Below are 19,507 nucleotides of genomic sequence, written 5' to 3'. Positions count from 1 at the left end.
CCCGAATTGCTCTTCAACAGTGGGAAGCAAGAAAGTGCTTAAAACATCAATGTAGGCCTCTGCTGTGATAGTGCTACGCAAAACAACAAGGGGTGCAAGCTTCCTCCCGCCCCCCCCCCCTCCATGAAAAACACGACCACACCATAACACCACCGCCTCCGAATTTTACTGTTGACAGATGACGTCCACAGGGCATTCGTCATACCCACACCCTGCTATCGGATAGCCACACTGTGTACCGTCATTCGTCAGTCCACACAACGTTTTTCCACTGTTCAATCGTCCAATGGTTACGCTTCTTACATCAAGCGAGGCGCGGTTTGGCATTTATCGGTGTGATGTATGACTTATAAGCAGCCGCTCGACCATGAAATCCATGCTTTTTCACCTCCCGCCTAACTGTTATAGTACTTCCAGTGGATCCTGATACAGTCTGGAATTCCTGTGTGATGGCCCTCTTCAACTGTCGGCTGTCTTTGACAGTCAACAGACAGGTCGCCCTGTACGCTTTTGTGCTGTACGTGTCCCTTCACGTTTCCGCTTCACTATCACATGGGAAGCAGTTGACCTAAGGATGTTTAGGAGTGTGGAAATCTCGCGTACAGACATATGCCACAAGTGACACCCCACGTTCGAAATCCGTTGCGTTCCGCGGAGCCCCCCATTTTGCTCTCTTACGTTGTCTAATGACTACTGAGGTCGCTGATATGGAGTACCTGGCAGTAGGTGGCAGCACAATGCACCTAATATGAAACACGTATATTTTTGAGTATATCCGGATACTTTTGATCACATAGTGTATGTCCGGGAATGGACTGCGAGCCTGCAATACACCCGTCATCTGTGGCTCCAGAAAAGTAGGAAAATGAATGTCGTACCTAAACGAGAAAGACGAACAGGCTGCCCAGCCGCCTCCAACAGGAACACGTCTAGTAAAACTCTGAGGCGTTCAAACCAACCTTCGGCTTGCGGATGGCTTGAATTTCTTTCTATTGAGGTCAACTCTAAGAAACGTTGGACATTCTATAAACAAGGACTCTTATGGCTGGTTGATGTGGTACTTGAAACTAAAAAAAAGTAATACTTAAAGATCATGTGGTAGAGTGCATATGTTGATACAAGTTAGGATCGAAGAGTGGTTCAGTATTAACCTCGATTCCACTGATGAGCCAAAATATTAAGGCCACAAGCCAACGCAAGATAAAATGAAACTTCGAAGCTTTCCGTGCTTGATACGCGCTAAGGAAAGTGTATCAGGGGAACAGAGGTGAATGGGAAATCAGTCTATCGGTGATATGAGCCATAAATGGGAAAAATCCACTGATATAAATCACTATGGAAACAAATCAGATTGTTGTGGCCTAGCGCCTGGGAACATCAGCTGGGAAACGGTGGAGCTGGTCGGCTGTTCACGCGCAACTGCGTAGGCATCTATGTAAAGTGCTTCTGGACTCGGAAACTATGAGTAGTCGACAAGATGATGGACGCTCACGCTTCATCACAGACCGTGGACGTCGGAGAATTTTTCTGCTCTTTGAAGCAGGGGAGGCGGCGATCTGTGACGCATCTGACGTCAGAGTCCAATGGCGGTGAATCACAAGTTTTTAGGAGCTCACCGCTCAGCGCACATTGTTGAACAGTGGGCTTCTGCTGCAGATTCCCATCTCGCGTTCCCATGCTGACCCAATAACCACTCGAATTACCATTGACGTAGGCACCGGATCTTCGAGATTGGACTGTCGATCAATGGAAATGTTAATGAATGATGTACAATGGAAAAGTGTTACCTTGTCGGATGATTCATATTTATTGTAACACCATGTCGATGCTCGTGTCCAGATTCGCCGTCGTCCAGGCGGGCGTCTGTCAGAAACATGCACAACGTATCGGATGCAGGCTGGTGGGGGCCGTATTATGCTATGGAGGACGTTCACCTGGGCTTCCATGAGACCTGTGGCAGTAACTGGAGGCACCATGACAGCTGTGGACCACGTGGACATTATTGCGGGCTACCTGCACCCCTTGACGGCGAAGGCAGCTTCTAGCAGCTAACAGTGAATGTCACAGGCCAAAACTGTGCGACAGTGATTTGAGGAGCGTAATAGTGAATTCACCACGTTGATGTCTTCGTCACCAAACTCACCCGATCTGAACCTGATGAAACACATTCGTGTTGTTATTGGACACCAGTTCCGCACACTACCGGCCCGTAATTTACGAGAACTGTTTGACCTTTTCGTAGACATCTGATGCCGGGGATCTAGCAACGACTTGTCGAATTCATGCCACGCGGAATCGCGACTGTACTGCGTTTGCAAGAACAATAAACAAGGTTCCAGGTCAGAGAGATGGGGACGAGGAGATGGACAGAGGGATTGGAGGAAATGGACATAGAAAAAGGGGAGTAGGAGATGGACAGAGAGAGGGGGCAGGAGGTGATGGAGAGACAGAGAGAGGAGCAGGAGGTGGGGGACAGAAAGAGGGGGAAAGAGGAGGAGATGGAGAAAGAAAGGGGGAGTAGCAGACCAACAGAGACAGGAGAGAGAAGAGATTAGGGCGTGTATCCAGTTACCACACATATTAGAAAAGTGTGCTTTCTCTTTTCTTTCTTTCCCATTTAAGCATACTGACCTACAGCAAAGTGTGGCCGGTTGAAGTTAGTTTACAATAAAAATGATAATTTTAGAGTTTTGTCTCCTCCCCCCCCCCCCCCCTTACTTTCCTTCAGAACGAAGGGAGTCAATGACAACCATAACTATGGGTTCGGTGTGGGGCAGCGGTGGGGTGAGTGGACTGCTGTAGCCTTTTCTGGGGTTGAGAACCACTGAGGGCTACGGCAGGGCGAAGCCTCTCCGTCATTTTTAGGTCCCCAGTTCAATACACAATACATGCACAATGACAACCACTATCAGCACATGCCTTAAATAGCACCAAGTACTCGGCAAAACCAGGACCCTAATGGACAAGTCACAAATGCACATCCCTTCAGTCCATGAGATACTATGTAAATGATTCAGATTTATCGCAGGTCACTGGCACACAGTACAATGATCATGAGGTATAATTCACCGTTCCTCCCTTCCATATCTTCCAAATGTGGTATTTTATTTATTTTTTTATTGGTCCTTTTCATCTTTTCTGTACATAGGTACAGTCAGATATTGTGCATCTCAGTGCGCAACGTTTTAGATGATGTTATGGCTGCATGGTAATATACCAGTGATGTTATTAAATACATCATAAGTTTACGACATTATGCAAGATTTCTACAACACATAAAATACAAGAGTAATGCTGTAATGAGACAGCCATATACTTTTCAATCGTGTATGCACTGAACACTTATTTTGGCACTGTTGCGACATCGGGCATGGGCGACATCAAAATTGCGCTTTGTTTTCTGCAGCATGTTTCAGGTTTCATCCTTTGATGGGCAACCGTGCTTGCAAGCAACATTTAAGCGGTAGTTCGTTGTCTCTGGTGAAAATTTTCTGAACAGTGGGCGTCTTTAGGAGACACTGTGTGAGGTTATTTGAACATCAGTTAACGGTGTAGCAGTTTCTTTCGGTTCTGTAGTGCTGCTTTTCCTTGTGCAGTGAAAACTATTTGTAAACGGTAAAAGGAAGTCTTGAAGGTGCATTATTATACAGGGTAAGTCAGTAACTATTGCCACCTAGAATAACTCTGAAAGTATGATAGTAGCTGAAAATGAAAAAAAAAAAATGGAAATGAGCGTACGGCATTGAGGGCCGGGAGTCCCCCATTTGCCGCGCGGGATTAGTCGAGCGGTCAAGGGGCCGCAGTCATGGACTGTGCGGCTCGTCCCAGCGGAGGTTCGAGTCCTCCCTCGGGCATGGGTGTGTGTGCTTGTCCTTAGGATAATTTAGGCTAAGTAGTGTGTAAGCTTAGGGACTGATGACCTTAGAAATTAAGTCCCGTAAGGTTTCACACAGATTTGAACATTTTTGAGTCCCCCATTTGGGGAAGTTCGGCCGCCGAGGGCAAGTACTTATTGCTTTCGACGCCATATTGGACGACTTGCGTGTCGGAGAAGGGGATGAAATGATGATGAGGACAACACAACACCCGGTCCCTGAGCGGAGAAAATCTCCTGCCCCATCCGGGAATCGAACCCGGGCCCCTTGGCGGGGCATTCCTCCTTGCTGACCACTTAGCTAACGGGAACGGGGGCGGACGTAGCTGATAAGAAAATTACTGCGCTGCATTAATACCAATGGTCATCACTTCGAACACCTGTAAATGGACGGTCATGACACCTTTGACGTTCGTTGACCTTTAAAGACCTCACTGTGACATATCATTGGATTTGTCTCGATAGCCGCTATCAGCAAATAAGTACCAAACTACAGCATCCCATTCAAAAAAAAGTTGACCATATCTCTGAACTGACCCCACCTAGCAACAAAAAGCCAATGTCGTATTATGGCCCCCGTTGTCCCACGCAACTTTTGCCCCACAAAGTTTTCAGCTCCTATCATATTTTCGGAGTAATTCTTGGTGGCTATAGTTAGTGGCTCACCTTGTATAAATGTGTCACTGAATGCTTAGCTAGAACACTGCAAATGGACTGATCTTTTCTGGGAACAGTAAATCTAACTTTTGACTACTGGATGGACGATAAGTCCTGAGGAAGAAGTGAACTGCATCTCAAGTGCCAGTGAATTCTGTACGATATGATAGATTTACGCACTGGCCGGCCTATGGGCCGAAAAGGAAGATATGGGGTTTGCCTTCAGGGATATCCTACTAAAAATGGTGGAAATGTGGTATAGTTCTGTGCTTGGCACCAAAAAAGAAATTGTTTTTAGACATTTCATATGAAATAGTGTAAAATGCAACCATTTTTTCGGTCACGGGAACAAACTTACATTATTTATATTGTAGCATCAGTGCATCTTTTTTGGCAATGATGCTTAAAGGCGGATACGTTAAAGTTTTCACATGACCATGTACATCTGATTTACGTAGCTTAATACTTTTTCCTTCTTAACGGCCAAAGATAAGAGAGAATTTGTATGTTAGAATATCGACAGATGAAAATCTTAATAACTATCTCGTCATTATACTGATTAGAATAGTACATGTTCATTAACATTGTAATGCTCTTAAAACAGACACTCTTAGAGCTAATTTAAAATTTGTTACAGTATTTTCTGTTTTAATTTAATGTGATAATTCGTTGTAAAATAAGAGCCATCTTGCCCCATTTATGTTTTTGCATACCAGTATATAGTATGCAGTTCCATGTTGTATCGTGTGTTATGTTTATGAACAGGTTCATATTTATACACTAATTGGTCGCCAGTGCCTGTTAGTTCTGTATTACATGACGTCGATATCATTTACCTACCTCCTTAGCCAGGGCCAGTCCACTTGTATGAAATAATATCTTTGGCCACAAGATACTGTAGTTTGTGCCGTACTAAAACTATCAGCTGCCAGTAACCGGGAATACTAGAATGTGACATTTATCAAACAAGACAAATACTGGAACAGGTGTCCAGGTGAATGGCTTGTATACGGACCAATTAACAGGAAAAGATCCAGGCAGTGGGCAGATGACATTAGAAAACATGGAGGAGCAACGTGAATATTTATGATTGTAGGACACTTTAAGGAATAAAAAAGACGCCCTAAGATGCAAATTGGTGGCAAGCTTATATCCATGCGGGTATAGTGGCGAATACATATGGGGGGCGCTCGGGGGGCCCTGCCCCTCTTCCCTGCGGGGCCTCCCGCATTGCCACCCCAACCACCCCCGCCAATCAGCTCGCACGCTATTCGTTCATTTCTTTCGTCAGTCGACTGGACTGAATCGAGTTATCGAGTAATTGTAGTTTCATAAGTAGTACGCTTGTCCGCCTGATCGTATTTTATACGTTTCTGTGGCACATAGATAGCTAACACACACCTACGAGAAAAGTCGCGGCCGTTCTAGTGATCTCGCGATACGTTATTCTGTCTGGCATTTGTTCGAGAAAAGTCGTAGACAAAGAGATAGGGAAAAACTGTGATCATAATGATGATGCTATGACATATTTGAAAACAACTGTTTTTATTCCACCACTGGACCATGTTACGACTGACATCGTTTCGCTGAAGAAAATATTTATCATTTAAAAATTCAACATACTTTTGCCCTCACAGCTGCTGAAACATGACGGTAATGATCTGGCACGTAAATTGAATCATTGCTTAACTGAACTACCGTTCTTTCAACAAGAATCACTCTTTGTGATTAAAAAGGGACTAATGGGTGAGATTCTTCAATACAAGCGAACGAGCATAAATGCCCTTAATTATCGTGATTCCGTTATGCAAGTATTGTCTGTTTGTCCTAGATCTGACTATCCTACTTTCCACACGCTGTGCAAAATATTTGCTTGTCTACCTGGATCTATTGCTACAGTAGAAAGAAGTTTTTGCGGTGCACAAAGACATGGCTGAGGTCGACAATGAAGGAGGATCGACTTCATGGGTTAGCTCTGTTGAACACTCACTCTGACATTGACTGTCCTCTTGACGATGTAATTAACCAATTTGCCAGCAAGAATAGGCGCATAGAATTCATCATTTAACGAAGAGAACCACAATTGTAACTTTTTTTTATCATAAGATGGCATTGTCTTGTATATGTGTATAATCAGTTTAAATAAAGCTTTCTTAAACTTTGCATGTGACTTGATTATTTTTTATTACGGTAAAAGTAAACGTAGCTGAAGATATCTTTAGCCCCCACCCCTAGGTTTTTCTGTAGCCACCACTGTGCGGGTATCGACGAAAAATGCAAAGTTGTAAACTTTCGGCCGATGGATGAATTTGTGACGCTGCAGCGCAAATTTTACTGCACAACTGGCGAGCGCAATCAAGTCAAGTCGATACCAGGGCATAAAGTTTCTAGAAATTTCACTTCGTATACTCAGTTGAACAGACAGTCGCATGAACAACATTCGCAACAGTATTTGAGAGGACGTGTAGTTGGACTCAAAGAAGTCGGTTGGAGTAATCAGCGATTCGCTCGACATTTGAATAGGAGCGTTGCCACTATTGGCCGGAATTGGTGAACCATTGTCGAATACAGCTTCAAGAAGGAAGGGGATCGACCTGGGGAGACGACAGAACATTCGACGAGCAGCACTTCAGTGACCACAAGGGCCATTGATAGGCGGCTTACAGACAGGGAGGGGGCTGAGGTCACGGCGCCTCTTGGCGCCGACTACAATTGGCCTTTGTACACCAATAAACCCATTTGCAGCGGTGTCGGACACATTTGACCTGGAATCTCGTTGAGTGGAGTAGCATTGTCTTCACTGATGAGTCCCGCGTAGAATCGAGCCCCGAGACGTGCGAAGACGTTATCTGGAGGCTCCCCAGGCAGCGGTAGGATACCAACCTGTCACTCGCCATATGGCCCGACAATCAACTGGGATGACATTTCTTTTCATAACAGGACACTTTTGTTGTCATCCTCAGCATCTTTACAGCACAGCGGTATGTGGGCGATATTCTACGCCATCATCGGCTTACGTTTCAGCAAGATAATACCCTCCTGCACACGACGAGAGTTTCTACTGCGTGTTGTCGTGCTTGCCAAATCCTACTTCGGCCAGGAAGGTCGCCGGATCTCTCCCCACTTGAGAACTGTTAAGTTTCTACCTTATTTTTGATATTCAAGAAAAGCGACATAAGGTCCATTTTCGTTCGACGTATCAAACTTCTGTTATGTATACAGGATATTTTTCAAGCAGAGGTTTTCAATAGTCGATATGTTACGTCAGAGAGGTTCTGAGTGCAAGAAATGTGATCTTTGGTTGCTATCAACATTATCGTTGCTGTAGCATTCAAAGAGAAGCTAGTCAGTTGAGTGTTGTCTATGCTACTGAACGTTCTGGAAACAACTTGCAAAACACAGAGACAAAGAGGATATTGAATTTTGGAATACGATTTGGTAAAGATTATTTTAAGATGTGAAGAATTTCAGGTAATACTGTTGTTGAAACTTTGGTGTAATTTATGATGTGCTTAGAAAACGGAAAGTTAAGGTAGGATTTTTCTTTATTGTTTCGGGATAGTTAATTTCATTTTTCAGACGTGATAAAGAAAAGTTATCAGTTCGCATGTCTTGCTCTTAGTGGCTATATACCATTCCAGTAATTAATTTCATGGCAGTATCATATTTCAAATAAGAAGTAATTATTGTGAAGATGATTTATAGTCAGACCATGAGTTGCATCGTACAGATAATAGTTCTTTTAAAATGGCTAATTTCTTTGCAATCATTTAACAGGTTTGAAGTACACCACGGCCTTCTCACGAAAGTTTATTTTCTAGTTATGTGTGTCGCCACGTTGCACTGAGTGGAACACAGTGACTAAAACTAAAGCATGGTCTGCTTTGAATAATTGCACGTGCTTGCATTGCACTACGCAACTCTCTTTCCTTTAGTTAATTTTCTGTTGCCCTGTGTTTTTTTGTGACCACCACTTCGAGCAATAGCGAGTTGGCATAGATAGGCCATAAAAAAGAGGTAGGGCCAGTTTTGCATAACAGTCAAGATTGGTCATTGACAGTTTACTTTGCTTTTCAGAATTATCAGGTTCAATTTAGGTAAAGTGCAGTTCAGATTACATTTGTTACGCAGACAGTTTTATTCTGACAGTGCAATGTTACATTGCGAGTGTATTATTCAGTGTTTGGAATTCTACTTCGTCAGTTTGCACACGTAAATTCAGAAGTCATTTTCACAGAGACATTTTTCGTTATTTATTCTGTCGAAATTCAATTTGTAATCCTATGCGAAATTTTTATTGTATTAGTTTTGTGCGTTAGAACTGCAAGTCAGGTAGTTATGCCACGCATTGTAAGACTATTCACTGCACTGCACAATACAGAGTTTCATAGGAGAGCTCATTTAGCTTACCGTTTTGATTTTCTGATTAATTTGGTAGAAACTAATGGCAATACAGATCTGAAGTTTCAGATAGTTTGGCGACTTACTTTATCAGATAGCGTTAGCGATCAGAACAATAACACAGATACACCAAGTTAGACGTAGGAAACCAGTCCAGTCCAGCTTTAGTTCGCAACAAATAAACGTTTTTATTTACAAAGGTTAAAACGTTGCGTGCATTATGCGCAGGGCCCTCCAACAAGCTCGAGATTTTGACGATCTAACGCGACAATTGGACAGAATTGCACGACATGCCTCAGGAAGGCATCCAACAACTCCAACAACCAATGCCAAGCCGAATAACTGCTTTCTGAAAGGCCAGAGGTGTACCAATGGGTAACTTACTTGCTCAATTTGTAAAGCTCTTTTTCTTGTACAAATCATTCAGTTTTTCTGAAATTATAGTCATTTGTCTGTTTGTACATATACATCATATCTGCCGATTTCCGACCCTTGCGTCTCATTTTTTGTCTTAGAGTGTACACGAGAATATACGGTTGAGGCTTGTATTCAACAGTGAGCGCCGTACGGCTGCTGATTATGAAAGAAACGCGTGGAAACAGATCATTTTTATGATATGTTGGAATGGAATCGGCAGTGCTGAATTGTGCGCAGCTGTATTGTTAAAAATGAAGCACAGAGTACTGTAGAGATAGCAGAGAAAGATACTATCAGCTATAAGACGAGTCTCCAGATGCAATGGTTATGACTTAATACGCTATCCTGTCCGTTACCACAACGGGCTGGGATTCCGTTAATTGCTATGGACGTATGGAGAACGAACGAAGAATCAAATTTTGCGCAAATTGGAGGACGAGTCTGGCAACGAGCTACACATCCCAGTGGAGGTGAAGCAGCGCCAGTTATACTGACTTCAATTAGAATTCTAACAGTCTCTACTCTCGTCACTAAAAGAGAACTGTTTGCGAAATACAAGCTCTGCCATGCTCTAAATTTTCGTGTCGGTTGAATCATTATCCTGCCTCACTATTCCAGTCTTACATTTCATTTTCACTTCATGATGTATCATTATACGTTATTAACATTGTAATTTGTAGTTGCCAACAGAAATTAATTTAAGACTTAATAGTAACTTATATTCAAAAGTAGAGCGTGCAGGTACCTCCCACTTAACACTAAATCTGTAGAACTGTCTCAGTTACACCAGTTAGTCCTTAGAGGATGGTATTAAAGGCGTACAGTATGTCTGGCCGTGCTTTTCAATACGGGTTTTGTGCAGATTAAGACAATCCGTCCTTGGACTATCTTAGGGAGTCATTTTGTAGAATTCTTTCTATCTGTTTTGCTGACAAGCTCTCGAAGTTTACGTCCCTCGCACGCACAGTATCAGCGTCGTCGGGTTCTCCGGAAAGTGCAGTTCTACTTCCTGTGATTCTAAGTGATGAAGCGGGAAGCTGTATTATTCGGAATAACGTTCAACAGACACATTATGGTGTATTTATCTACTAAACACCATAAACTGATAACATTGACACAATTTATAATGATTAACTGAAAACTAACAATATTCTGAGAGCATAAACTTACGACAGAATTACACTCATACTCATAAATTAAGGATAATGCTGATACATGGTGAAACAACGCTCTGGTGGGCGGTTTGCGGATTTATATCACCTCGGCGTATGACCATGCGGTGCATTTGACCTGCAGTCGTCGCACGGTGGCACTGGCAACAGTGCACGTACGCAGAGGTGTGTTGGTGCATGTCAGAGTACGGTGCAGACGTTTTCAGACGTGCTAATGGTGACTGTGTGCTGAAAATGGCTCAAAGAACACATATTGATGACGTTATGAGGGGTAGAATACTAGGGCAACTGGAGGCTGCTCAGACACATCAGGTAGTAGCACGTGTCCTCCGTGTGCCACAAAGTGTGATCTCAAGGTTATGGCAACGATTCCAGCAGACAGGAAACGTGTCCAGGCGCTACAGTACGGGACGTCTACAGTGTACAACACCACAAGAAGACCGATGTCTCATCATCAGTGGACGCATACGGCCACGGAGTACTGCAGGCAGCCTTGCTCGGGAACTTACTGCAGCCACTGGAACAGCTGTGTCCAGACACACAGTCTACAGACGACTGAACAGACATGGTTTATTCACCTGGAGACCTGCAAGGTACATTCTACTGACCCCTGGTCACAGGAGAGCATGTAAAGCCTGGTGTCAAGAACACAGTACCTAGTCATTGGAACAGTGGTCCCAGGTTATGTTCAGGGACGAGTCCAGGTGTAGCCTGAACAGTGATTCCCGCCGGGTTTTCATCTGGCGTGAACCAGGAACCGGATACCAACCCCTTAATGTCCTTGTAAGAGACCTGTACGGAGGTCTTGGTTTGATTGTGTTGAGTGGGATTATGATTGGTGCACGAACACCCCTCCCTGTCTTTGACACAGGAACTGTAACAGGTCAGGTGTATCGCGACGTCATTTTGCGCGAGTATGTCCGCCTTTTCAGGGGTGCAGTGGGTCCCACCTTCCTCCTGATGGATGATAACGCTCGGCCCCACAGAGCTGCCGTCGTGGAGGAGTACCTTAAAACAGAAGATATCACGCGAATGGCCTACCTGTTCTCTAGACCTAAACCCCATCGAGCACGTCTGGGATGCTTTCGGTCGACGTATCGCTGCACGTCTTCAAACCGCTAGGACACTTCAGGATCTCCGACAGGCACTGGTGCAAGAAAGGGAAGCTATACCCCAGCAGCTGCTCGACCACACGATCCAGAGTATGCCAACTCGTTGTGCAGCCTGTGTACGTGTGCATGGTCATCATATCCCATGTCGGGATACATGCACAGGAAACTGTGGCGTTTTGTAGCACATGTGTTTCGGGACGGTTTTCTCAACTTATCACCAATACCGTGGACTTACTGATCTGTGTCGTGTGTGTTCCCTATGTGCCTATGCTATTAGCGCCAGTTTTATATAGTGCCACGTTGTGTGGCACCACATTCTGCAATTATCCTTGCCGGCCGTGGTGGCCAAGCGGTTAAAGGCGCTACAGTCTGGAACCGCGCGGCCGTTACGGTCGCAGGTTAAAATCCTGCCTCGGGCATGGATGTGTGTGATGTCCTTAGGTTAGTTAGGTTTAAGTAGTTCTAAGTTCTAGGGGACTGATGACCTTAGAAGTTAGGTCCCATAGTGCTCAGAGCCATTTGAACCATTTTTGCAATTATCCTTAATCTATGAGCGTGAGTGTAGATCGGAAGGTGTCCTGTCCGCGACTGGCGGCTATGGCGCGCAGCCCGTACCTCGTACTTAACACTCGTGATGTTTCATAGCCGTTCCAGCATTTTCTTTAGCGTTAACAATATTCATTTATTTATTAAAATGATCGATGTCTGACGTTGTAATGCAGTAATGCTCCAATGAGGAGTCATCTCCGTATTGGAAAAAGCGACATTTTTTAGCAATTATTTATTAACATTACTTGCTTCGCGCCAGAATAAGTGTGCCTTCGCTACGTACCTCGCTGCTGGCTACTGGTATTCTCATATCCCGAAACAGTGCCAGACATAACCTTGCAATGGCGACACCATATGGTCCACCCGGAGCCTTCAACCGGCGTGGGAACTGAAATCTTACTCCTGACTGTGTGCATTCTGTAGTACCGCTTTACTCCCTGAAGGCCGCATGATATCTGCAGACGTCATACAAGATTGTAAAACTGGAAAATAAGGAAATAAAATGTGGCTTGAACAAAAGGGATACCTCAGAAGAGTAGCAATCTCCGCTACACTGGGGACTAGAATTGGCAAGTCACAACTGATTTCTATTTAGAGTCATAGTTGATAAATACACTCATGGAAATGGAAAAAAGAACACATTGACACCGGTGTGTCAGACCCACCATACTTGCTCCGGACACTGCGAGAGGGCTGTACAAGCAATGATCACACGCACGGCACAGCGGACACACCAGGAACCGCGGTGTTGGCCGTCGAATGGCGCTAGCTGCGCAGCATTTGTGCACCGCCACCGTCAGTGTCAGCCAGTTTGCCGTGGCATACGGAGCTCCATCGCAGTCTTTAACACTGGTAGCATGCCGCGACAGCGTGGACGTGAACCGTATGTGCAGTTGACGGACTTCGAGCGAGGGCGTATAGTGGGCATGCGGGAGGCCGGGTGGACGTACCGCCGAATTGCTCAACACGTGGGGCGTGAGGTCTCCACAGTACATCGATGTTGTCGCCAGTGGTCGGCGGAAGGTGCACGTGCCCGTCGACCTGGGACCGGACCGCAGCGACGCACGGATGCACGCCAAGACCGTAGGATCCTACGCAGTGCCGTAGGGGACCGCACCGCCACTTCCCAGCAAATTAGGGACACTGTTGCTCCTGGGGTATCGGCGAGGACCATTCGCAACCGTCTCCATGAAGTTGGGCTATAGTCCCGCACACCGTTAGGCCGTCTTCCGCTCACGCCCCAACATCGTGCTGCCCGCCTCCAGTGGTGTCGCGACAGGCGTGAATGGAGGGACGAATGGAGACGTGTCGTCTTCAGCGATGAGAATCGCTTCTGCCTTGGTGCCAATGATGGTCGTATGCGTGTTTGGCGCCGTGCAGGTGAGCGCCACAATCAGGACTGCATACGACCGAGGCACACAGGGCCAACACCCGGCATCATGGTGTGGGGAGCGATCTCCTACACTGGCCGTACACCACTGGAGATCGTCGAGGGGACACTGAATAGTGCACGGTACATCCAAACCGTCATCGAACCCATCGTTCTACCATTCCTAGACCGGCAAGGGAACTTGCTGTTCCAACAGGACAATGCACGTCCGCATGTATCCCGTGCCACCCAACGTGCTGTAGAAGGTGTAAGTCAACTACCCTGGCCAGCAAGATCTCCGGATCTGTCCCCCATTGAGCATGTTTGGGACTGGATGAAGTGTCGTCTCACGCGGTCTGCACGTAAAGCACGAACGCTGGTCCAACTGAGGCGCCAGGTGGAAATGGCATGGCAAGCCGTTCCACAGGACTACATCCAGCATCTCTACGATCGTCTCCATGGGAGAATAGCAGCCTGCATTGCTGCGAAAGGTGGATATACACTGTACTAGTGCCGACATTGTGCATGCTCTGTTGCCTGTGTCTATGTGCCTGTGGTTCTGTCAGTGTGATCATGTGATGTATCTGACCCCAGGAATGTGTCAATAAAGTTTCCCCTTCCTGGGACAATGAATTCACGGTGTTCTTATTTCAATTTCTAGGAGTGTATTTTGTTGCACATCTCGTCTGTTCGCCTTGAATTTGATTGTGGCAAGGAAGTACCGACAACAACGTTCCTAAATGAGTGTGATTTTATTTCAGCTTCTCAATATAAGCTTCATTATTGCAATGAGCTTCGTTGTAGCCAATGTTGCAATCATCATTGTTGTATTTACAGTACGTATTTGTGTAATGCTAAAGGTTGTCTTTGTCAGCAAACTATGAGAAAACACTAAGTTATTTTTTCTGACTGAATATTGAAGCTGTCTACGTATCTCGTAAGTGCCAAAGCGTCACGAAGTTGCTCATCCAGCTCCAGCGGTGGATGCAGGCAGGCATTGTGCATCACTGAGCGGTTTACTATTACAATACCGAGACCTACTTTTCTAGAATAGCCGATCAACGTATTGATTCGTCCTGTGTATATCTCGCGAAAACACCATTAGGGTAAAGTTAGAGAGATTCGAGTTCACACGGAGGCTTACCGGAAAAAAGTTGTTGTCCCTATGCATCATTTTTGAGTGGTACAAGAAAGTGGAGAAGAGAAAAGCGACACACAGCATAAGGTAACTTGTAGAGTATAGATGTAAATGTTGATGTAGAGGGGCTCAGTGATTATTTGTTGGGAGGAATCACCAGGCATGAGCACGGTCGTGAAGAATTCCGCATCTAAAAGAAGAAATCTGGCTGTTGCGCATATAGTATTTTAGCTAACCGGGGAACCAGTGCGAAACTTCCGCATTTTTATAGTTTTAAATAATGACAGTGTTTGTAATAAGTGTAGTCACTGGGATAAGGGTAGTTGTGGAAATGAAGAGGAAACATCTTTAAAAATGAACCGAACGACGTAAAATAATGATCATGAATTTACAGTACATCCTTGCGTGTACATTTGCATGCACATAATTTTGAACAGAATTCTGTAGATAGCAATACGATACCTCGGTGTAAACGATATTTGACTTAAGAATGTAATCTTTGTGTACTTTTTGGTTTTCATTTTCTGTAAGGAATACAAAAATTTTAGATGGTTTAGTTATCCTTAAAAAGGCTAATTACAACTGAAGAAGAATGTGCAAGAATGTGCCAAGTCACATTTTTGGACAAATGAAACTAAATGTGTCATTATGTACAGTGAGTTATACTACAGATTATGGCGTCAAGTGGTTCTGCAAAAATCCCACGAGGTGGCACTGTTTCCAAGTTTCTGTTCTTGCCCGAATCCTTTACATATCTCCCGTATCGGCAAGTCAGTGTCAAGCAACACAACGAATTTGATGAAGATGGTTTCTAGAAAGAAACTGAACTTTTCTACGGAAAACAGTGATAAAGATACAGACACTAGTTCTCTCTCTAAATATTTACCACGTTCTGACGACGAATTAACATCAGATAGTGAAATTCAAGTGTGTATTGCTTGACATTATTTTGTTCTCGTAGTTCTCGTAGTTACAGTGTACATTATTTCACACCGTTTAGGTTCTTTAATTTTATGTTACTTACATCAGAATATGCCAAAAGTAAAATCGTTGCTCGGCGCTTTCTTGACCTAAAGATTCGAAATCTATATTCATGAAAAATTTAACAGGTATTAAGAATAGTATAAATATCTTAAGTAATAGATTGTTGTTATGAGGTGTTTACAACAATATATCTTTAAATAGGTATATATTAGGATGACAGTAACTCTCTTCACGAAGAAAAACGGCATCACATGAGAGACTGCCATTCAGTAGTCCTCCAAAACACCAAAGGTCAAGAAAGAGGATGCAACTCACGAAGAAGGTTCGTAGGAATAAAAAAAGAAGAAACAAAGGTTTTGAATATACATCTACTGCAGGTAATCCTGTTCCAGCAGCAACAATAGGAGAAATGTATAAGTTTCCGTTAAAATGCTTTTAGTTGGATAAAGAAGAAATAAAAAATGCTTATACTGGATTTTGGGATTTGGAGAGATTTTGATAAGTAAAATACCTACCTCTTTGGCGATATAGGAGCATGTTCTGTAAAGAAAAGATACAAGAAAAATTCTCCAGAAAATTGTTACAAAAACAATAATTTCGTTTTTAGACTGAAGATTAATGGAAAGTCAATGAGAGTTTGTAAGAAATCATTTATGAGCATTCATGGCCTACAAAATCACAGAGCCATATCAACAATATAATATCGAGAATAAAAATTAAAGATGGAACATCTCCTTCTGCTAAACGAGGTAAACATGTCAATGCTTATACTGGTGATGCATTGATCGGTGTCCAGGCTCACATTAAGTCCATTCCCAAGTACTGCCCTCATTACAGTAGGTCAAAAAATCCTGAAAGAGTCCACTTAGGCAGTGATATGAATATCACATAGCTTTATGAACATTACTGTCAATACTGCAAGCATGCAAACATACAATCAGTATCTCGAAGTCAGTATAGAAAAATATTATGTGAAGAATGTAATATAGACTTTAAATTCCCAGCAGTAAATACTTGTAAAACATGTGACTCCTTCTAGATACAGATAGAAAATTGGACAGAGAAGAGAAGTCTGCTACACGCATAAAAAAGGAATTACACTTGCGTTATGATGAATCTTTGAAGTCCAAACTAAGTGAACTTTCAGAGTTGTCCGACATGATCCTATTATACATGTCATATTCATAGATTTGCAGCAAACATTGCCCACTCCCAAGCTTAGACCCTCTGTTGCTTTTTACTCCAGAAAACTTTGGACATATAATGTTGGAATACACGATTGTGGCCAGAATAAGACATATGCTTGTATGGGCTGAAATGACAGACTGAGGTAGTGATGAGATTGGTATCTGTATCCTCAAATATTTGAAAGCAACACCCGTCTCTGAAAAAAAAAAAATTCTGACAACTGTGGGGGTCAGAATAAAAACGGGAATATAATGGCAGTTTGTAGTTGCCTGATCCACACAAAGCGGTTTGAAGAAATTGAGCATTATTTCCTTGTCCCTAGATACATTTACTTGCCCTCTGATAGAGACTTTGCTAAAATTGAGAAATATCAGAGGGGACAACCCAACGTATATTCTCCATGACATTGGAGAGAAACAGTTGCTTCTTGTGGCCGTAAACAGAACTTCAGTGTTATAAATATGGAAAGTGGTGATTTCTTTGACATACTAGAACCGAAAAATGGGCCGCTTAATATTAACAGAAAATGATGTGTTAGTGCTGTTCAGTTTAACTTCTCAGAGTCTGTATGCTTCAAATTTGAACAAGTCAACCCATGGGCTATGTAACTGAAAAACAGAATGAACGTGGAGTTTGAAGAGATATCTACAAGGAAGAAAATAAACACAAGTACCATGGCTCTGAGATCGAAACACAATGGACCTGTTGAAATTAAGAAAATCAAACTAGATGACGTAATGAAGCTAATGGAGTATGTTCCACCAGTCTACCACGACTTTTATCGCAACTGTTAGTGATGAAGAAAGGGGAGAAGAAAGTGTAGAAGTAAAGGGTGTTTATAAATAATATCGGTGTTTTAACGCTTTATAATATTTATTACATTATACTTACAGTTATAAATGATACACCAAATGAAAGAGCAACTCAAACAGTTGCGTTTCGAACCAGTGCGCATGAGCAGCACGCAATGCTTCCGCCACAATCCGCTAGAATTAGTTGAACTTCACTCTGCCCAAGCGCTGGATAGGCCGCAAGAGGCCCAATGATAGGGCTTGCTTTGCATGACCTCCACGTTCACCCGACCTAACACCATGCGATTTTTTCCTTTGGTGCTTCATCAAGGATCGTGTGTACGTGCCTCCGCTGCCAGCAGACCTCCATGAATTAAGACACCGGATTGAAGCAGATGTCTGAAGACACACTTATCAACGAATTCGGCTATAGACTTTATGTGTGCCGTGTGACAAATGGTGCTCACATTGAACATTTATAAGATTCTTGGTAAAACTGTTTGAGTTGCTCTTTCATTTGACATATCATTTATAACTGTAAGTGTAATGTAATAGATATTATAAAGCGTTAAAACCCCGATATTCATTTATACTCTGAATTTTAGGTCATTGTTAATGTATTTTTTAAATGCAACATTGTTGAGAAAGATAGTAAATAAACATTTGATTGTAAGCAGTTATAGTGTTAATAAAATATTTGTGTAATACAGGTTACGTTTTTTGTTCGACATAGTGCCATGCAACATACCGTCTTATTTCAAAATATTAGTTTCTTTATAATATAGTTTAAAATATTTATATTATGTCTCATAAAACAAAGTGAAATATACCAGTGAAACATATTACATGTGTTCAAACAAAATTTAAAAATTAACGTGATTTGAGGATTTGCTGAAATATTAATATGGGTTTATCTCGAAAGCATAAAAATGTGGCTTGGCACTTTCTTACCAGGACCCCACAACTTTCCGTGAGTGAAAATGGGATCTGGTAAATACAATCCTGCTCTTTGAAACGTTTTTTCCTGCATAATATATAGGTTAGAACGTAGTGTTCGCTTCTTACCTGGTATATTACTAAGTCCAAAATAACCTGTACCTGTACCTATATTTTGAGGTAATAATTGTACATTTTATTTAATGCTGTCATAACAAAACGCAAGTGCACTAAACAAGCATCACTTACAAATACGTATGTGCGTCAAAAAATGTGTCCAAAAATATGTTTTTCATTTGGAGTGTTTGTCTCGGGTTTTACTACGTGTTTTGCATTTGGAATGCTCGTCCCTGCTTGTACGGCGGACTTCAAAAATGGCTCTGAGCACTATGGGACTTAACAGCTGTGGTCATCAGTCCCCTAGAACTTAGAACTACTTAAACCTAACTAACCTAATGACATCACACACATCCATGCCCGAGAGATCAGGGACTGTCAGTAGGATCACGTCACCTATAACTTAAACTCGAGAAACATTTTCAATTACAGTAAGCACGTTAGGCCGTAACAGCAATAGGTAAATTACAATACAGGGTGACAATGACAAATATGTTTGTCATTTCGAACAGTATATTCGTTTAGAAAAGTCAACTTGTACGACAGGCAGAGATAATGGACTACTGCAGTGGTAACGGTTATTATCTCTGAGTATGCTGTATAAAATTATCCAGTTAATAAGTACCTGAAAGCAGATAAATTGGTATTTGCAATAAAGTAATATGGACAGGGAGTCTGTTATTCGTGAGTAATACGTTAGCTTTGTAAAATATGGGTATGGAACTGGGCATCTATTCTGTCCTTTTCCCTACGATAGTTAAAAGTCTCTCTTATATCATAATGTTCCACAAATAGTACGGTT

The sequence above is a fragment of the Schistocerca piceifrons genome, chromosome 3 (assembly GCF_021461385.2).
Source record: "Schistocerca piceifrons isolate TAMUIC-IGC-003096 chromosome 3, iqSchPice1.1, whole genome shotgun sequence".
NCBI lineage: Eukaryota > Metazoa > Arthropoda > Insecta > Orthoptera > Acrididae > Schistocerca > Schistocerca piceifrons.
This window is presented reverse-complemented; position numbering follows the sequence as displayed.